Source organism: Sus scrofa, chromosome 2, assembly GCF_000003025.6.
Source record: "Sus scrofa isolate TJ Tabasco breed Duroc chromosome 2, Sscrofa11.1, whole genome shotgun sequence".
Taxonomy (NCBI): domain Eukaryota; kingdom Metazoa; phylum Chordata; class Mammalia; order Artiodactyla; family Suidae; genus Sus; species Sus scrofa.
In genome coordinates, this window is record NC_010444.4 from 52923716 (window position 1) to 52942611 (window position 18896).

The window sequence follows — 18896 nt, forward strand, 5'->3', positions numbered from 1 at the left end:
TGGGTCAATGAGGAAATCAAGAAGGAAATTAAAAACTACCTTGAAACAAATGATAATGAAGACACAACCTCTCAAAATCTATGGGATGCTGCAAAAGCAGTGCTCAGAGGGAAATTTATAGCAATCCAGGCCTTTCTCAAAAAAGAAGAAAGATCCCAAATTGACAACTTAACCCTCCACCTAAACGAATTAGAAAAAGAAGAACGAAAAAGTCCTAAAGTCAGCAGAAGGAAGGAAATTATAAAGATCAAAGAAGAAATCAATAAAATAGAGACTCAAAAAACAATAGAGAAAATGAATAAAACCAAGAGCTGGTTCTTTGAAAAGGTACACAAAATTGACAAACCCCTGGCCAGATTCACTAAAAAGAGGAGAGAAAGAACCCAAATCACCAAAAGTAAAAATGAAAAAGGAGAAATCACAACGGATAGAGCAGAAATACAAAAAACCGTAGGAGAATACTATGAACAACTATACGGCAACAAGTTTGACAATCTGGAAGAAATGGACAATTTTCTAGAATCTTACAGCCTGCCAAAACTGAATCAAGCAGAAACAGACCAACTGAACAGACCAATCATTAGAAATGAAATTGAACATGTCATAAAATCACTCCCTACAAATAAAAGTCCAGGACCAGATGGCTTCACAGGTGAATTCTATCAAACATATAAAGAGGAATTGGTGCCCATCCTCCTTAAACTCTTTCAAAAGGTTGAAGAAGAAGGAATACTCCCAAAGACATTCTATGAGGCCACCATCACCCTCATTCCAAAACCAGGCAGAGATACCACCAAAAAAGAAAACTATCGCCCAATATCATTGATGAATATAAATGCAAAAATTCTCAACAAAATCTTAGCCAACCGAATCCAACAACATACCAAAAAAATTACACACTATGACCAGGTTGGGTTCATCCCAGGTTCACAAGGATGGTTCAACATACGCAAATCAATCAGCATCATACACCACATTAACAAAAGCAAAGTCAAAAATCATATGATCATCTCAATAGACGCAGAAAAAGCATTTGACAAAGTTCAACATCCATTCATGATCAAGCCCCTCGCCAAAGTGGGTATAGAGGGAACATTCCTGAATATAATCAAAGCCATTTATGAGAAACCCACAGCGAATATAATCCTCAATGGGGAAAAACTGAAAGCCTTCTCACTCCAATCTGGAACAAGACAGGGATGCCCACTCTCACCACTGCTCTTCAACATCGTTTTGGAAGTCTTAGCCACAGCAATTAGACAAACAAAAGAAATCAAAGGCATCCATATAGGAAGAGAAGAGATCAAACTGTCACTGTATGCAGATGATATGATACTATACCTAGAAAACCCTAAGGACTCAACCCCAAAACTCCTTGAACTGATTAATAAATTCAGCAAAGTGGCAGGATATAAGATTAACATTCAGAAGTCAGTTGCATTTCTGTATACCAGCATGGAACTATTAGAAAAGGAATACAAAAATACGATACCTTTTAAAATTGCACCTCACAAAATCAAATACCTCGGAATACACCTGACCAAGGAGGTAAAGGACCTATATGCCGAGAACCATAAAACTTTAATCAAAGAAATCAAAGAAGATGTAAAGAAATGGAAAGATATTTCATGTTCCTGGATTGGAAAAATCAATATTGTGAAAATGGCCATCCTACCCAAAGCAATCTACAGATTCAATGCAATCCCTATCAAATTACCCATGAGATTGTTCACAGAACTAGAACAAACAATCCAAACATTTATATGGAACCACAAAAGACCCAGAATCGCCAAAGCAATCCTGAGAAACAAAAACCAAGCAGGAGGCATAACTCTCCCAGACTTCAAGAAATACTACAAAGCCACAGTCATCAAAACAGTGTGGTACTGGTATCAAAACAGAGAGACAGACAGACCAATGGAACAGAAGAGAGAATCCGGAAATAAATCCTGACACCTATGGTCAATTAATCTTTGACAAGGGAGGCAGGAACATCAAATGGGAAAAGGAAAGTCTATTCAGCAAGCATTGCTGGGAAACCTGGACAGCTGTATGCAAAGCAATGAAACTAGAACACACCCTCACACCATGCACAAAAATAAACTCCAAATGGCTGAAAGACTTAAATATACGACAGGACACCATCAAACTCCTAGAAGAAAACATAGGCAAAACACTCTCTGACATCAACATCATGAATATTTTCTCAGGTCAGTCTCCCAAAGCAATAGAAATAAGAGCAAAAATAAACCCATGGGACCTCATCAAACTGAAAAGCTTTTGCACAGCAAAGGAAACCAAAAAGAAAACAAAAAGACAACTTACAGAATGGGAGAAAATAGTTTCAAATGATGCAACTGACAAGGGCTTAATCTCTAGAATATACAAGCAACTTATACAACTCAACAGCAAAAAAGCCAATCAATCAATGGAAAAATGGGCAAAAGACCTGAATAGACATTTCTCCAAGGAAGATATACAGATGGCCAACAAACACATGAAAAAATGCTCAGCATCGCTGATTATAAGAGAAATGCAAATCAAAACTACCATGAGATACCACCTCACACCAGTCAGAATGGCCATCATTAATAAATCCACAAATAACAAGTGCTGGAAGGGCTGTGGAGAAAAGGGAACCCTCCTGCACTGCTGGTGGGAATGTAAACTGGTACAGCCACTATGGAGAACAGTTTGGAGATACCTTAGAAATCTATACATAGAACTTCCATATGACCCTGCAATCCCACTCTTGGGCATCTATCCGGACAAAGCTCTACTTAAAAGAGACACATGCACCCGCATGTTCATTGCAGCCCTATTCACAATAGCCAGGACATGGAAACAATCCAAATGTCCATCGACAGATGACTGGATTCGGAAGAGGTGGTATATATACACAATGGAATACTACTCAGCCATAAAAAAGGATGACATCATGCCATTTGCAGCAACATGGATGGAACTAGAGAATCTCATACTCTAGTGAAATGAGCCAGAAAGACAAAGACAAATACCATATGATATCACTTATAACTGGAATCTAATATCCAGCACAAATGAACATCTCCTCAGAAAAGAAAATCATGGACTTGGAGAAGAGACTTGTGGTTGCCTGATGGGAGGGGGAGGGAGTGGGAGGGATCGGGAGCTTGGGCTTATCAGACACAACCTAGAATAGATTTACAAGGAGATCCCGCTGAATAGCATTGAGAACTAGATACTCATGTCGCAACAGAAGAAAGGGTGGGGGAAAAAACTGTAACTGCAATGTATACATCTAAGGATGACCTGACCCCCTTGCTGTACAGTGGGAAAATAATAAAAAAAAAAAAAAAAAAAAAAAAAAAAACTTAGAAACCCAGGAGGCCTCCTGAGAAGCTCATTTCCTTCTGTGTTCTTTTTATTTTCTTTAACAGAGAAAAATACTCTCACTTTTTTTTGACACTTCCTAATGACTACACAATGCTGTATGTTTAAGTAAGGAGTCACTAAGAATGGAGATGCCTAATATAAGGGCTCAAGGCAGGGAAACTGAGGGCAACTCCTCAGATGATTTATTTGTTTTCATCTCTTCCACTGAGCTGCTTTCCAACTAGATATGCTACTCAGATTTCTAAGATAGAAAAGTTAGAAAAAAGAAAGAGAAAATCAGACTTATATAAACTCTGAGTGTATAATATTTCCCTAAATTTTAAGGATACTTATGCTATGTGCTGTGAAAGTTAGTGGGAAAGACTGTATTTTAAGACACACAAATCATCACTATATTCCTCCCAGACCCAATGATTTTGTGCTGTGAATTTATTGTGTTGCAGGACTTGTACAGTGAGACAGGACACCAAGGCCTTTTTGCCAGGAAGCAGCATCTATTTGGGCTGGCACTGGCTCAGCAGATTCATATACAAAGGCTGATCCCCAAATGCAGTGGGGCACTGTCTTATATACCCTCCTTTATTTTTTCTTTCACATTTTGGTCCTTTTGTCCCCCTTATAAGGTAACATGCAATCTGTAAATTCTGGTTGGAAGGTCTATGCTACAAAGTTGCACATGGATACTGATTATGTCACACTGCCACAAAGTTGCACATGTGAGCACAGATGCTGGCTGTACACATTGATTTCCCTTTGTTCTGGGAGGGCCCCTACCACATTCCCCCATTTGATGCTCAGCCCTCCCTTTAGGGGACAAAGAACATCATCTTGGTTTAGGTGTTTATATTTCCATAGCATTATTATGTGTGTGCTCTTTTTCTTTGACCATGGCCTCAATGAGGCTGGAGACAGAGGGGGGCTAGACATGGTAGGATAAGCCAAGCCCCCAAAATAAAAACACAACACCTATGAGGGTTTTAAATCCCCCAAAAGTTGAAAACCATCCCCCAATCAAATTGTTTAACAACTGCCTGTAACCTGATAATGCAGTTTAACATATAGATGGGAGTACGGTATCCATAAGATCTGTCCTCTGCCCAGGTGGCTGCATCATAATAATGGATATATGCTTAAGGGGGCTTTGTCATCTTTTCAGTTGCCGATTTGTAGGCCATGCCATTTTGTCTGGTTCTCCCAGTACTCATACACTTGGACTCCCAAACTTTCCCCTCTGGCAAATGGGAGCAAGAAGAAAGATGGGTAGATCAACCCCAACACCCAAAATCCTGACCAGTTTTGGGGAAGTACAGTATAGGTTGTTATCCCACATATCCAGTATAGTCCACCGGGGGCCCACCATTTGATGTCTGTGTTGACTTCATCCCAGGCCTTTTGCTGCATTTCCAGTCAGCTGGAGCAGTTTTCATCAACCCTATGGCAGAGATTAGGGTGAGGATCACAACAACAGACAGGGACAAGTGTGACAGTGCATTACAGTAAGAGAACGGAAATAGAAAAGAAAACCAGTGTATTTATCCTGTCAGGTGCCTGATTCCTCAAGCTTCTGCCATGTGTAGATTAGTCAGCTTCTGGAGTGACTAAAACAACGCTGCAGTCCTCAAGGTTCTCTGGGGTTGCAATCTGTTTCCTCTGGATGGTCAGCTTGCATGGTGTTGATGGATCAGAATTATATTCCCAGTCCTGGAAAGCAAGTTTTACTCTGTTGCAGTGAATCAAAGAAGCCACTTCTGTCACCTATACTGCAGTAGGGGTGGATAAAATGACAGTAAATGGGTCCCTCAAAGGAGGTTTTAATGGCTGGAGAGTCTTTTTTTTTTTTTCCCATACAAAATCCTCTAATCTGAAGGGGTAGGTGTCTGTGGTTAATTGTACAGGCAGCCATTCCCTGACCCACTGATGGAGGGTGGCCAGGATGGAACCTAGCACCTGCATCTGTTACCTCAGGGTAAGATTTCATAATTCCTTCAGGACCCCCTTATACCCTTAATGAGAGGAGGGGGATGCCCATAGATAATTTCAAAAGGGGAAAACCCTGTCTGTGTAGCGGGGCTGGACCTAATTCTTAGCAAGTCTACTGGCAAGAACTGGTTCCAGTGTAAGTGAGTCTCCTGGCACAGTTGGCTTAATTGCAGTTTCAGAGTCCAATTCATCTGTTCCACCTTCCCAGAGCTTTGGAGCCAATAGGCCACGTGTAACTTCCAGGTGATCTTCAACACCTTTGCCACCAACTGTACCACCTCGGCCACAAATGCTGGTCTGTTGTCTGATCCAATGGTAATAGGTATAAAAAATAAGGGAATGATTTCTTTTAGGGAAAATTGGGTCACCTCATGTGACTTGTCCATGAAAATAGAGAAAGCCTCTATCCAACCAGAGAATATGCATATGAAGACTAACAGATATTTATAGCCTCAGACCCAGGGAAGCTCAGTGAGGTCCACAACTGTATTTTTGAATGGGGCCCTGCCAACACTCTGTATCCAGGGGCAGCCCTAAGCCCCTGATGTTGGTTATTTCTCTCACAAGTTTCACATTTTTCGCATATTACCCAGGATATGCTGGAAAGCCAAAGGATGTAGAAGTGTTGGTGCAATGTGATCTTGAGAGCTGTTCAGCCAAGGTGAGTCTCCTGTAAAATTGTTTGACAAAGGCTGGGGCTAAGCCTTCGGGAATTGCTATTTGGCTGTCTTCAAATTTCCACCATCCACCCAGGAAGTAGTTTCCATTTTCAGTTTTGAACCAGGTGTTTTCATGCTGTAAGTTTTGAGCTCATTCTGCAAATGGACTAGGGAGGAGTGCAGTGATCAGGGCCACTGATTTTATCATCCCCTTGGAGGCTGTGAGATTTGCTTTTCGTTCTGCTTTATGGTTTCCCCTAGTGGCTGCGGTATTCCACCTTTGGTGTCCCTGACTGTATGACCGCTAACTTCATAGGGGCCCACACTGCATCTAAGAGTCCAAGGACTTCTTTGCCATATTTTATGTTCTTTTCTCCTGAGTTGATTAGGCCCTTTTCTTTATGTAAAGCCCCATGTACATACTTGGAGTCTGTGTATATATTGACATGTATTCCTCCTGCCAGTTGGAGGACTCAGGTTAGAGTGATGAGTTCTACTTTTTGTGTGGAAGTCCCTTTTGGTAGAGCTTTTGCTTCAGTGGTAGAATGTAGGGTCACCAAGGAATAACCAGCAAGGAATTTTCCCTCTTTTACAAAGTTGCTACCATCAGTGAAATATTTGGCATCTGGGCCTTCAAGGGGCTGGGCTGTTAAATCTGGTCAACTGGAGAATACTTTATCCATGACTTCAACACAGCATAATCTGGCGGGTCCAGCCTGATATGTAGTAAGGTTGCAGGATTTAGGGTCCTTATTACCTCTTGGTGAATGCATGGATTTTCACATAACATGCCCTGATATTTGACTATCTGGGTGTTAGTTAGCCAGGATTGTGCCTTATACTCCATTAATGTTAGCAGCAAGTGTGGCACTCAGACTGTTAATTCTTGTCCCATAATTAATTTGTCAGCCTCTGACACTAAGAGATCTGCAGCTGTAAGTTCCCATAGGCAGGATGGCCATCCTTGGGCACTGGAGTCAAGTGGCTTGGAAAGTATGACACCGGATGGTGCCATGAACCCAGCATCCGAGTTAAGGCCCCTACCATGACAGCAGTGCACTTGTGCACTTGTGCATCTATAAGAAGGGCTTGGCCATGTCCAGAAGCCTTAGGCCAGATGCATTGGTAAGGGCCCACTTAATTTCTTCAAAGGCCTTTTGTTGTATTTTATCCTACATTAGGGGTTTTCATTTTCATCCCTTTGTGGCCTCCTAAAGGGGTTTTGCCAAGACAGAAAAGTTAGGTATCCAGATTCTACAGAAACCTGTGGACCAAAGAATTCTTGAACCTAGCATTAGGTGAATGGAACCAGGATTGAGCAGATAGTCTGTTTTCTTTCTGGGCCCAGTTGACATTTTCCCTGGGATAGGTGAAAACCATGGTATTTGACTTTTTTCTCAACAAATTTGGGCTTTCATCCTTGAAATTTTATAGCAAGGTCAGAGAATTCCATACTTTAGAAGCCTTTCTAGGTGCTTTTGAATTCCTATCTGGGCCTTAGGAAGATTGAAATACTGCTTTTGTCAGATGGGCCCCACCCCTGGCTTCCCTAGTGTCAGGGCCATTTGGCCATGGGAGTTTAAAGTTATCTGGGCCTGTAGATTTCCCAGTAAGTCTCAATGCATCAAAACAACAGGACAGTCAGGAAGGTATAGAAATTCATGAATAATTTCATGTACCCATAAAGCACATCATCTAGGCAGCAAGAAGGGGCACTCTGTTTTGTTGCCTGTGGCCCCTACAATGATGGTTTGCCTCTACAAGAGAAGGCACACAGACTGAGTTACCACTGAGTATTCTGCCCCAATATCTACCATGAAGTCAATGGGTTGGCCCCTGTATTCATTTGGACCATAGGCTCTTGGGGGCCTAGCAAAATAGAGCCATGTTGGAACTAGTCTTTCTCATAGTCTTCCATAGCAGCCAGAAAACAAAATCATTTTTGGAGGCCCCATGTAGCTGCTGGGTCAGGTGATATCAGCCCCAGACAACCTGGCCTATTACCCTCAGCTTGGAACACAATTGGCAATCATCTGACAATTGGGGGCACTCATTTTTCCAGTGGCCTTTCTGGTGACAGTAGGCACATTAGTTTCATCCCAATTTTGGCCCTGGGTGAGATGGTCCCCCTTGTTGCCCCCTTTACTGGCCTTGACCTCAGCCCTGTGGGGCATCTTTTGTCTGCTTCACCAAGGCAGCAGGCAGTAGGCTTACCTTTTTTTTTTTTTTTTTTTTGATTTTTTTGTTTTTAGCCTTTAATGTTGCCTGGTCATGATTGACAAAATTTTAGTTGCTATCTCCAGCAACTGCCTGGCATTCATGCCTGCAAACCCCTTTAACTTCTGAATCTTGCATTGGATGCCCCCTAGTGCCTGGCTTATGAAGGCTGCATTGACCATCTGCTGGTTTTCAGTTGCTTTTGGGTCAAAGGGGGTATAGAGGAGAATGCCTCACATTGCCTCTCATAGAATTGGCTTGGGCTCTCATCAGGACCCTGGAGTACCTCTGAGGTTTTGCTCATGTTTATAGCTGTTTTTATTCCCTCCTTCATGTTGTTTAAAAGAGCCTCTTGAGCATTTGAAATCCCTGGGCATAGTTGTCCCAGTGAGGATCCTCTACAGGGAATTAGTTCTGGGAGTAAGCCATGCATTTATTATGCCAGCTTGGGCATGTATTTACAACCATTTTAAGGCAGCCTGAGTGATTTGGTGACATTCCTCAGTTTTGAGTAGGGTCAGGAGTAGTTGGCAACAATCAGCCCAAGTGGGCCTGTGGGTCTGGATGATGGATTTCATTAGATCAATCATCACCTAAGGCTTCTTTTTGTAGGAGCAGGTATGATTTTTCCAACTTAGGAGATCAATGGTGGTGAAGTGTTGGTACACAAAAATACATTTGCTTCCTTGAATTTTGCCTTCTTGATCAGAATAAACAGGCCCTCTGTTATCTCTCAGTGGTATCTGCAGGGCTCCTGGCACTATGGTGAAGAGAGGCTGTCCCTGCTGGCCTGAATTTCCTATTGCTTTCCTAACACTTTGCTAACTAGTTCTTTTTCTAGTGATCCCTTGGAAGGCCAACCCAACCTGAATGAAGGCCAATCTATCTCTGAAAACATCCAGAGTTTTCCAGGAGTCAACCTAATATTGTAATCTCCCTCTTGAATTTATTTAGTTTTTTTAAATCATACACCCTAAGGGGGTATGTTTACTCTGTTTTCCACCTGTTTCCTCACCCCAATAGATGACAGTCACACATGAGAAAGGAAAGGGAAGCAGTATCTCCTCCATCTCTGGCTGCTCTCTGGAGTAGATATTTCAGGTACCTCTTAGCATTGGTGGGACTATATAAACCACAATGTCAGGATCTCTCTGAAGACAGCCACCATAAGCCATATGAGGATCACCACAGAAGCGTGGTTGTCAGAACTGTCCTGTCGTCTGTCTCATTCACTCATATTTATACTACATCTCCAACCCCACCTTAGAGTTGTGGTTTCATCTCCTGTGAGACCACCTGGGCAATTCTGTGAGGTGATCAGGTTCCCCTTCTGCCTCTTGGGGGCAGGCCAACAAATTGAACCCAGGTTCTTACCAGTCTGATGGGCAGCACTCCCTTGGCTTGTTCCTGGGCTTCACCAGGTTCTGCTGGGCTCCCGAGGTCCTCACTCAGGCATGCTGGGAGGGCTAGTCCCCTATGGATCAATGGATCTACTGGTGCCAGGCAAGATCATATCTTCTGGTGTCCCAGGGTTTGCACCCCAGTGACAAAGGAGGTGAAATCACTGTCTCTGAATCCAGACTAGCCCCCAAGAAATGTTGCAGGACTTACATACAGGGAGACAGGACACTGAAGCCTTTTTGCCAGGAAGCTTATTTGGGCCAGCAAGACTTTGCGGATTCATATCCAAAGGCTGAGCCCCAAATGCAGCAGAGTGCTGTTTTATATACCCTCCACTATTTTTTTCTTTTACACTTTGGTCCCTTTGTCCACCTTATAATGTAACATACATTCTGTAAATTCTGGTTGGATGGTATATGCTACAAAGTTGCACATGGATACTGATTATGTTGTACTGACACAGAGTTGCATGTATGAGCACAGATGCTGGTTGTGCATGTTGCCTCCCCTCTGTTCTGGGAGGGCCCATGCCACATTTGTAGCTTTTTGAAAATTATTTATATTTTTTGGGTCACATCTGCAACATATGGAAGATCCCAGGCTATGTTAAATTGGAACTATGGCTGCAAGCCTATGCCATAGCCACAACAACACCAGATCCAAGCCACATCTGTGACCTACACCACAGCTCATGGAAACACCAGATCATTAACCCATTGTGTGGCCAGGAATCGAACACACATCCTCACAGATACTAGACAGTTTTGTTTCTGCTGAGCCACAAGAGAACTCCTATTGTAGAATTTGTAAGTTAACATACACACATATACACATACATACATATATATGTTAAATATGTAATATGTTAAATTTTAGATTAGCAAAAATTTCAAAAAAAATTTGTGTCCAATATCTCCTTATCCTTGTATCCTCTGATGTATATTCTACAGTTCCTGGAAAATTAATACTCCAGGACAATGTCCCCTAATCCAAGTCCCTAAACTAGTGTTACTTATCTAATGCCTCTGCATCATATTTTGTTCTTGTACATGAAGCAAACTTATAAAATAATCACATACTTTATAAATTTGTTGTTTTGATTTATGTCTTTTTCCTACTTTTTAAATTTTATTAAAGTATAGTTGACTTACAATGTTGTGCTAGTTTCACATATACAGAAAAGTGAATCTATTATACATATACACATATCCATTCCTTTTCATATTATTTTCTCATATAGGTCAGTACAGAATACTGAGTAGATTTCCCTGTGCTATAGAGTATGTCCTTGTTACTCATTGATTCCATATATAGTAGTGTGAATATTTCAGTCCCAACTTCCAAATTTATCGCTGTCCCCAACATTTCCCCTTTGATAATCATTGCTTTGTTTCAAATTCCTTGATTCTGCTCCTGTTTGTGAATAAATTATTTTAGATCATTTCTATTAGATTCCATGTATAAATGATGTCATATGATATTTATCTTTCTCTGATTTACTTCAATTAGTACAGTAGTTTTTAGGTCATCCATATTGTTGCAAATTGCATTATTTCATTTTTTTGTATGGATGAGTTTATACCATTATATATATGTACCACATCTTGTTCATCCACTCCTCTGTTGGATGTTGTTTATTTTGCTTCCACATCTTTGGTACTGTAATTATAATGCTGCAATAAATATTGGTATGCATGTATTTTTTGATTTATCATTTTCTCTGGTTATATTCCCCAGAGTGAGATTGCTGGATTATATGGTAGTTCTTTCTTTAGATTTTTAAAGAATCTTCACTAATTCTCCATAGTAGCTGCATCAATTTACATTTCCAAGAAGAGTGTGGGGATCTTTCCTTTCCTCCACACCTACTTCAGTATTTATTTATTTTTTATTTTTTTGTTTTTGTTTTTTTTTTTTTTGTCTTTTTGCCATTTCTTTGGCCCCTCCCTCAGCATATGGAGGTTCCCAGGCTAGGGGTCCAATCGGAGCCATAGCCACTGGCCTACGCCAGAGCCACAGCAATGTGGGATCCGAGCCACGTCTGCAACCTACACCACAGCTCACGGCAATGCTGGATCCTTAACCCACTGAGCAAGGCCAGGGATCGAACCTGCAGCCTCATGGTTCCTAGTCGGATTCATTAACCACTGTGCCACAACGGGAACTCCTTATTGTTTTTTTTTTTTTTTTTTTTTTTTTTTAGTATTTATTTTTTGTAGACCTTTTGACAATAGCTATTCTGACTGTTGTGAGGTGATACTTCATTGTAGTATTGATTTGCATTTCTCTAAAAATTAGTAATATTGAGCATCTTTTCACGTGCTTTTTGGCCACTGTATGTTTTTGGAAAAATGTCTATTTAGGAGTTCCTGTCTTTATGCAGAGGAAACATCCATCTAGGAATCATGAGGTTGTGGGTTATATCCCTGTCCTTGCTCAGCGGGTTAAGGATCTGGTGTTGCTGTGAGCTGTGGTGTTAAGTCACAGATGAGGCTCAGATCTGGGGTTGCTGTAGTTCTGGTGTAGGCTGGCAGCAATAGCTCTGATTAGACCCCCAGTCTGGAAACTTGCATATGTCATGGCTGCAGCCCTAAAAAGACCCAAAAAAAGTCTGTTTAGATCTTCTGCCCATTTTTGGATTTGGTGTATATTTATACCCAATATATATAACTGTATGAGATGTTCGTATATTTGGAGATTAATCTCTGTTGATCCTTGGTTTGCAAAGATTTTCTCACATTCTCTGGGTTTGTATTTTCATTTTGTTTATTATTTATTTTGCTCTGTAACAGCTTTTGCATTTAATAAGGTCTCTCTCTTTTTTTTTTTTTTTTTTTTTTTTTTACTTTTAGATCCTTTGCTTAAGGAGATAGATCCAAAAAGTGATTTATATCAAATAGTGTTCTAGGTTTACCTTTAGGAGTGTAATAGTATCTGGACTTACATTTAGGGCTTTAATCCATTTTGACTTCATTTTTATGTATGGTGTTAGTGATCTAATTTCATTTTTTACAGGTAATGGTCCAGTTTTCCCAGCACCACTTATTGAAGAGTCTGTCTTTTCTCCATTGTATATTTTTGTCTTTTTTGTCATATGAATTGACCATATGTACATGGATTTATTTGTGCCAGTACCAGACTGTTGGATTAAATTTGCTAACAATTTTTAAGGACTTTTGTGTCTATGTTTATCAAAGATATAGGCTGGTAATTTTTTTGTGTGTGTTATTTTTGTCTGGTTTTGGTATCAGAGTGATGGTAGACTCATAGAATGAGTTTGGGAGTGCTCCTTCCTCCCAAGGAAGATTTTCAGAATGACGGAACTTAATTTTTTAGAAGATTTTTTTTAGAAGATTTTCAGAATGATAGAACTTAACTTTTCTCTGAATGTTCAATATAATTTGTCTGGGAAACCACCTGGTTCTAGAGTTTTGTTTGTTGGAAGTTTAAATCATACTATCAGTTTCAGTACTAGTGATTGGTCTATTCTTATTTGCTATTTCTTCCTTGTTCTGTCTTTGTACGTTTGTAAGAATTTGTTCATTTCTTGTATTCTGTGCATTTTATTGGCATATATTTAGTTGTGCTAGTCTCATATGAGACTTTGTATTTCTGTGGTGCTAGTTGTAATTTCTCCATTTTAATTCATAATTTTATTAATTTGATACCTCCTATTTTTTTTTCTTGATGACTCTGGATGAAGGCTTTATCAATTTATTTTTTATCTTTTCAAAGAACCAACTTTTAGTTTTGTGGATATCTTTTTTTTTTCTTCTTCTCAACTATTTTTCCTGCCTTCATCTTCATAATTCCTTTCTTTCTACTAACTTTGAATTTAATGTGTTTTCTTTTTATTTTCTAGCTCCTTTAGGAGTAAACTTACTTATTTTTCTGAAATAAAATTAATGCCATATACTTCCCCTCAGAACTGCTTTTGCTTTGCCCTGTAGGTTTTCATTGTCATTTTTCTATAGATACTTTTTGATTTCCTCTTAGATATTTTCAGTGATCCATTGGTTCTTTAGCCTCAAGTTATTTGTGGGTTTTTTGCATTTTTTTCCCCTGTAATTCATTTCTAGTCTCATAGTGTTGCAGTCAGAACAAAACTCTTTGTGTGATTTCAATTTTCTTAAATTTTCTGAGGCATGATGTGGCCCAATATATTATTTCTATTGGCTATAATGTGTTTCATGTGAATTTGAGAAGAATATATGTTCTGCTGCTTTGGGATGGAATGTTCTACAAATATCAATTAAGTCTATCTTGTCTAATGTGTCATTTAGAGCCTCTGTTCCTCTCTTTCTCTTTCTTTCTTTCTTTCTTTCTTTCTTTCTTTCTTTCTTTCTTTCTTTCTTTCTTTCTTTCTTTCTTTCTTTCTTTCTTTCTTTCTTGTCTTTTGCCTTTTCCCTTTTGATTTTTAGGGCTGTACCTTCAGCATACGGAAGTTCCCAGCCTAGGGGTCAAATCAGAGCTGTAGCCACCAGCCTACATCACAGCCACAGTAAAGCTTGATACAAGTCAAATCTTCAACCTACATCACAGCTCATGGCAATGCCAGATCCTTAACCCACTGAGCAAGGCCAAGGATCATAATCATGTCCTCATGAGTACTACTTGTGTTTGTTACCAGGAACTCCCAGCATCTGTTTCTTTATTGATTTTTTTGTCTTGATGATTTATCTGTTGATGTAAGTGGGGTGTTGTAGTCCTCCAATGTTATTGTTTTTGTTGTTGATTTCTCATTTTATGGCTTTTAGCAGTTGCCTTATATATTGAGGTTAAAATTTACTGAGTGCATATATATTTACAATTGTTATATCTTCCTCTTGGTTTGACCCCTTGACCATTACCTAGTGTCTTTTTTTGTCTCATAATATTCTTTATTTAAAAGCCATTTTTTTCCTGATATGGTTACTGCTACTTTAGCTTTATTTTGATTTGCATGGAATATCTCCTTTCCTACATTCACTTTCAGTCACTATGTGTCCCTAGATCTGAAGTGAGTCTCTTGTAGACAGCATATAAATGAGTCTCATTTTTTGTATCCATTTAAACAGTCTATGTCTTTTGCTTGAATAATTTAATCCACTTACATTTAAGGTAATTATGATATGTATGATTTCATTATCATTTTCTTAATTTATTTGCATTTATTGTTGGACTTTTTTCTCACCTTTCTCTTTTGTTCACTTCTGTTTTGATTTGATGACTCTTTATTGTTGTATTTGGATTGATTTTTCTGTGTGTGTGTGTGTGTGTGTGTGTGTGTGTGTGTGTGTGTGTGTGTGTGTTTGGTTCCCATGGGGTTTTCCTATAGCATTCTACATAAGTACAAAATTGTTTTAATTTGATGGGCTCTTATTTTCATATGCATTTTCAAAATTCTACACTTGATTTCTCCAGATTGCAGGTTTTGATATAATATTTTTCTGTGGATGATATTTTACTTTCATTTCATATATGACTTTACTGGAGACCTACATTTTATAATTTTCCTGTTTCTTGATGTGGCCTTTTTTTCTACCTATAAAAGTTCCTTTTGGATTTGTTGTAAAGCTGGTGATTCTGAATTTTAGTTTTTGCTTGTTGATAAATTTTTTGATTTCTCTGTCAAACCTGAATGAGAGCCTTGCTGAGTAGAGTATTCATATTCTTGGTTGAATTTTTTTTCCCCTTTAAAATTACCATGCCACTGCCTTCTGGCTTATAGATTTTCTGCTGAAAAAATCAGCTTGTAACCTTATGGTGATTTCCTTGTATGCTTTTTTTTTTTTGCTTTTCCCTTGCTGCTTTTTAATATTTTTTCTTTATCTTTAATTTTTGTCAGTTTGACAACATGTGTCTCCAGGTATCCCCCTTACTTTCCTGGGAGCCTCCAAGCTTCCTCCACTTGAGTAACTTTTCCTTTCTTATATTAGGGACATTCTTGGCTATAATCTTGTCAAATATTTTCTCAGGTCATTTCTCTCTCTCTTCTAGCTTCTGTGACCCCTATGATGCAAATATCGGTACATTTAAAGCTGCCCCAGAAAACTCTAAGGCCCTCATCTCTTTTCAGTTTTTTAAAAGTTTTTCCATGGTAGTGATTTCCACTACTCTGTCTTCCACTTAACTTATTCTTCTGCCTCTGTAAATCCTGGTATTTACTCCTTACAGTGTATTCTTCATTTCAGTTACTGTATTGTTCATCTTTGTTTGCTTGCTTTTTAAATATTACAGCTCTCTGTTAAACATTTCTTGTAACTTCTTGATCTGTACATTATTTACTGTTCTGATATCTTGGATTATTCTTACCATCTTCACTCTGATATTTTTTTCAGATAAATTGCCTATCTCCTCTTCATTTAGTTATTTTTGTGGGTTTTTAATCTTAGTCCCCTGTCTGAAACATGTTCCTTTATAGCATCATTTTGTCTAAATTTCTCTGTCTGTGGTCTTTATATATGAGGCTTCCAGGGTTTTAGTTCTGCTTGTTTCTGATGTCTAACTTCTTTTAGGTAAATTTAATCCAGGTGCTTGTGCAGGATCCCTTGTTGGAGAAACTGGTGTCTGTCCACTTGTTGGCGGAGCTGGGTCTTATTCCTTGGGTGGGCAGGGCCATGTAAAGTGGTTTAGGTTTGCTTATTTATTTACTTATCTATCAGTACAAGAGCTGTTTTTAGTTTGGATTACTGCCACCACTTTCATCAGTCTGTGATGGCCATTTTTCCGTTGATAGGAGATGTTACTAAAGTTGTGGTAACAAGGGCATACACTAGATATTGAGTGGGGCCTCCTGTTAGCTTTGTGGTTGTCTCAGCCTTGTAAAAGTCAGTGTCTACTTTCTATTTGTTGTAATAGAACTTCCAGATCTGATTCAACCTGTGTTTCTTATCTGTGGTGTCAGATATGAGGGATTGTAGCACTCCCACTGGGAGATAAGCCACAGAGTATCTCTGCTGGAGCTGATCACCTGTGAGTGTGCTCAGTTGTGTCACTTTTTACCCATTATGCAGGCTCACAAACTACACTGTTACTGATGCTGCCATATACCCCACTTTAACCATGGGTATGTTGATAATTTCCCAGGTGTCCTTCGGGTATTGTTTTCACCTAGCCAGTAGTGCAGTTTAATTGAGGTTAGGACCCAAGGCTATAGTATCCATGTACCTGGATCTGCTATGGGAGTTAAGGAGGAAGGTCAGATTCTTGCCTCCTCCAATCCCCACATGTATATAGCCACAAAGCCCATAGATGCTAAAGCTAGACCCCTTTCAGCTGTGGGAGCACTCATTTTCCATTTGGATGGTCCCCAGTACTGAATTTATAAGGCTGTAATTGGAGGTGTGAATCTGATTTGTGCAGCTAGGAGGAGACAATTCAGTTCTTCCTTCTTAGTGCAGTACAGCTGAGGTTGGAGCCTCTCTTGGACCCAACATATGCAGGGCCTGGGTGGAGAAGGCAGCTATAATGGAATCACTACCCCTCACATGCCACCTAACAAAGGCCTCTGTGGTGACTCAGGCCTCCTCTGTGAATATTCTTAGTTGCAGAATTCAACTCTCCTACTCCTCCAGGCTGTCTTGCATAATGAACAGCAATCCAATACCCGGGTCTGTTCTCCAAGCCCCACACTCCAGCACCCGGTTCTACCTCTATCTGTGGATATGTGTCTCAGGCTTGGAATGAATGGCATTTGCCTTGACTATTGGTGTATGTCTCATTCTGTCCTGCTTGCCACAAACTAGCTGTTGTGCTTTCCTCTGATACTTAAAGGCTCCTTTCCCGCCCCAGGTGACCTTGCCATTGGTGAAGGGAATCCCCCAGGTATGGAAACCCCTCGTCTCCTTCAAATCCCTCCAAGGAGCATGGGTTTCAAGCTGCTTCTACATCCTTTTTTCCCCCTTTCATCCTACCCAGTTACATGGAGATTCCTCTTATCCTTTCATGTGTTTGAATCCTTCTTCCAGTGTTCAGTAAATGTCCTGTGAGGATTATTCCATTTGTAGATGTATCCTTATGTATTTCTGGGAAGAGGTGAACTCCACATCCCTCTACTCCACCGTCATGATCCCTCCATCTATCTCTATTATTTAATTAGGTTTCTTGGTTTAAATTTATCATGCTTAAGTGTGTTTTGAGGGAAAATTATGAAATTTTGTGGAGTAAAATTAGCATTTATAAAATTTTCATTTTCTACATTTTATTATAACCAGTAGTTAGATAAGAAAAATAACTCCATACTCCTTTCTATAGTGGCTGCACCAATTCACATTCCCATAAACAATATATAAGGGAAATGACAAATTCCTAGAAAGTTTATAAAATTTCTAAAATAATAAGATTTTATCCATACAAATATGACCTAGAAATGGTTAGGTATCTGTTCTTTGACAATCTTGCCCATGAAATTTAATGTATTAGATAAAACAAATATTTAAGCTCTCTTTTTATAAGAAATCAAATGCTTTAATTTTTCCAGAGCCTACTGAAAAAGCTCAAAATCTGTGTATACTTGAGAGACATTATTTATAATTTGACTATAGGAAGTCAATAATTATGTATATTTATTTATATAAAAATGTAGAATATGTAACAAAGTACAGTTATATTTTGACCATAATTACAGTCAAATTTCAAAGATAAAAATAGAAGATAACATAAAAATATTTTTAAAACTTTCTTACTTTTAAGAGGGAGAAGACTCACTTCTATTAAGAAAGCAAGAACATGATAAAGACAAGATGAAACACAGGGAATGAAGCACAGAATAATTATTTTGAAAAGATGCAAATATTTGCTTATTAAGCAGATTGTTTATTCAGACTCATTTAGACTTTGTGGAAAATTGTCCAAAATGAAAAAAAATGAAAATTTAATTTAAAAAATATTAATTTTAAATGTTTATAGTCCATTGTAAAGCAAAACTTAGTTATCTAACCAAAATGCAGTGTAATATTTCATATGTTAAAGTAGGAGGTAACATAAAAAATTTTTAAAAACATTGGTTTTTTTTTTTTAACAGTGAGAAAAATCAGTTGTCTTAAGAAATTAAGGACACTTTAAAGACAACATGAACAAATACCATATGATATCACTTATCTAATATATATCTGGAATCTAATATATGGCACAAAGGAGCCTTTCCACAGAAAAGAAAATCATGGACTTGGAGAACAGACTTGTGGTTGCCAAGGGGTAAGGGGAGGGAGTGGGAGGCACTGGGAGCTTGGGGTAAGTAGATGCAGACTGTTGCCTTCGGGATGGATTAGCAATGGGATCCTG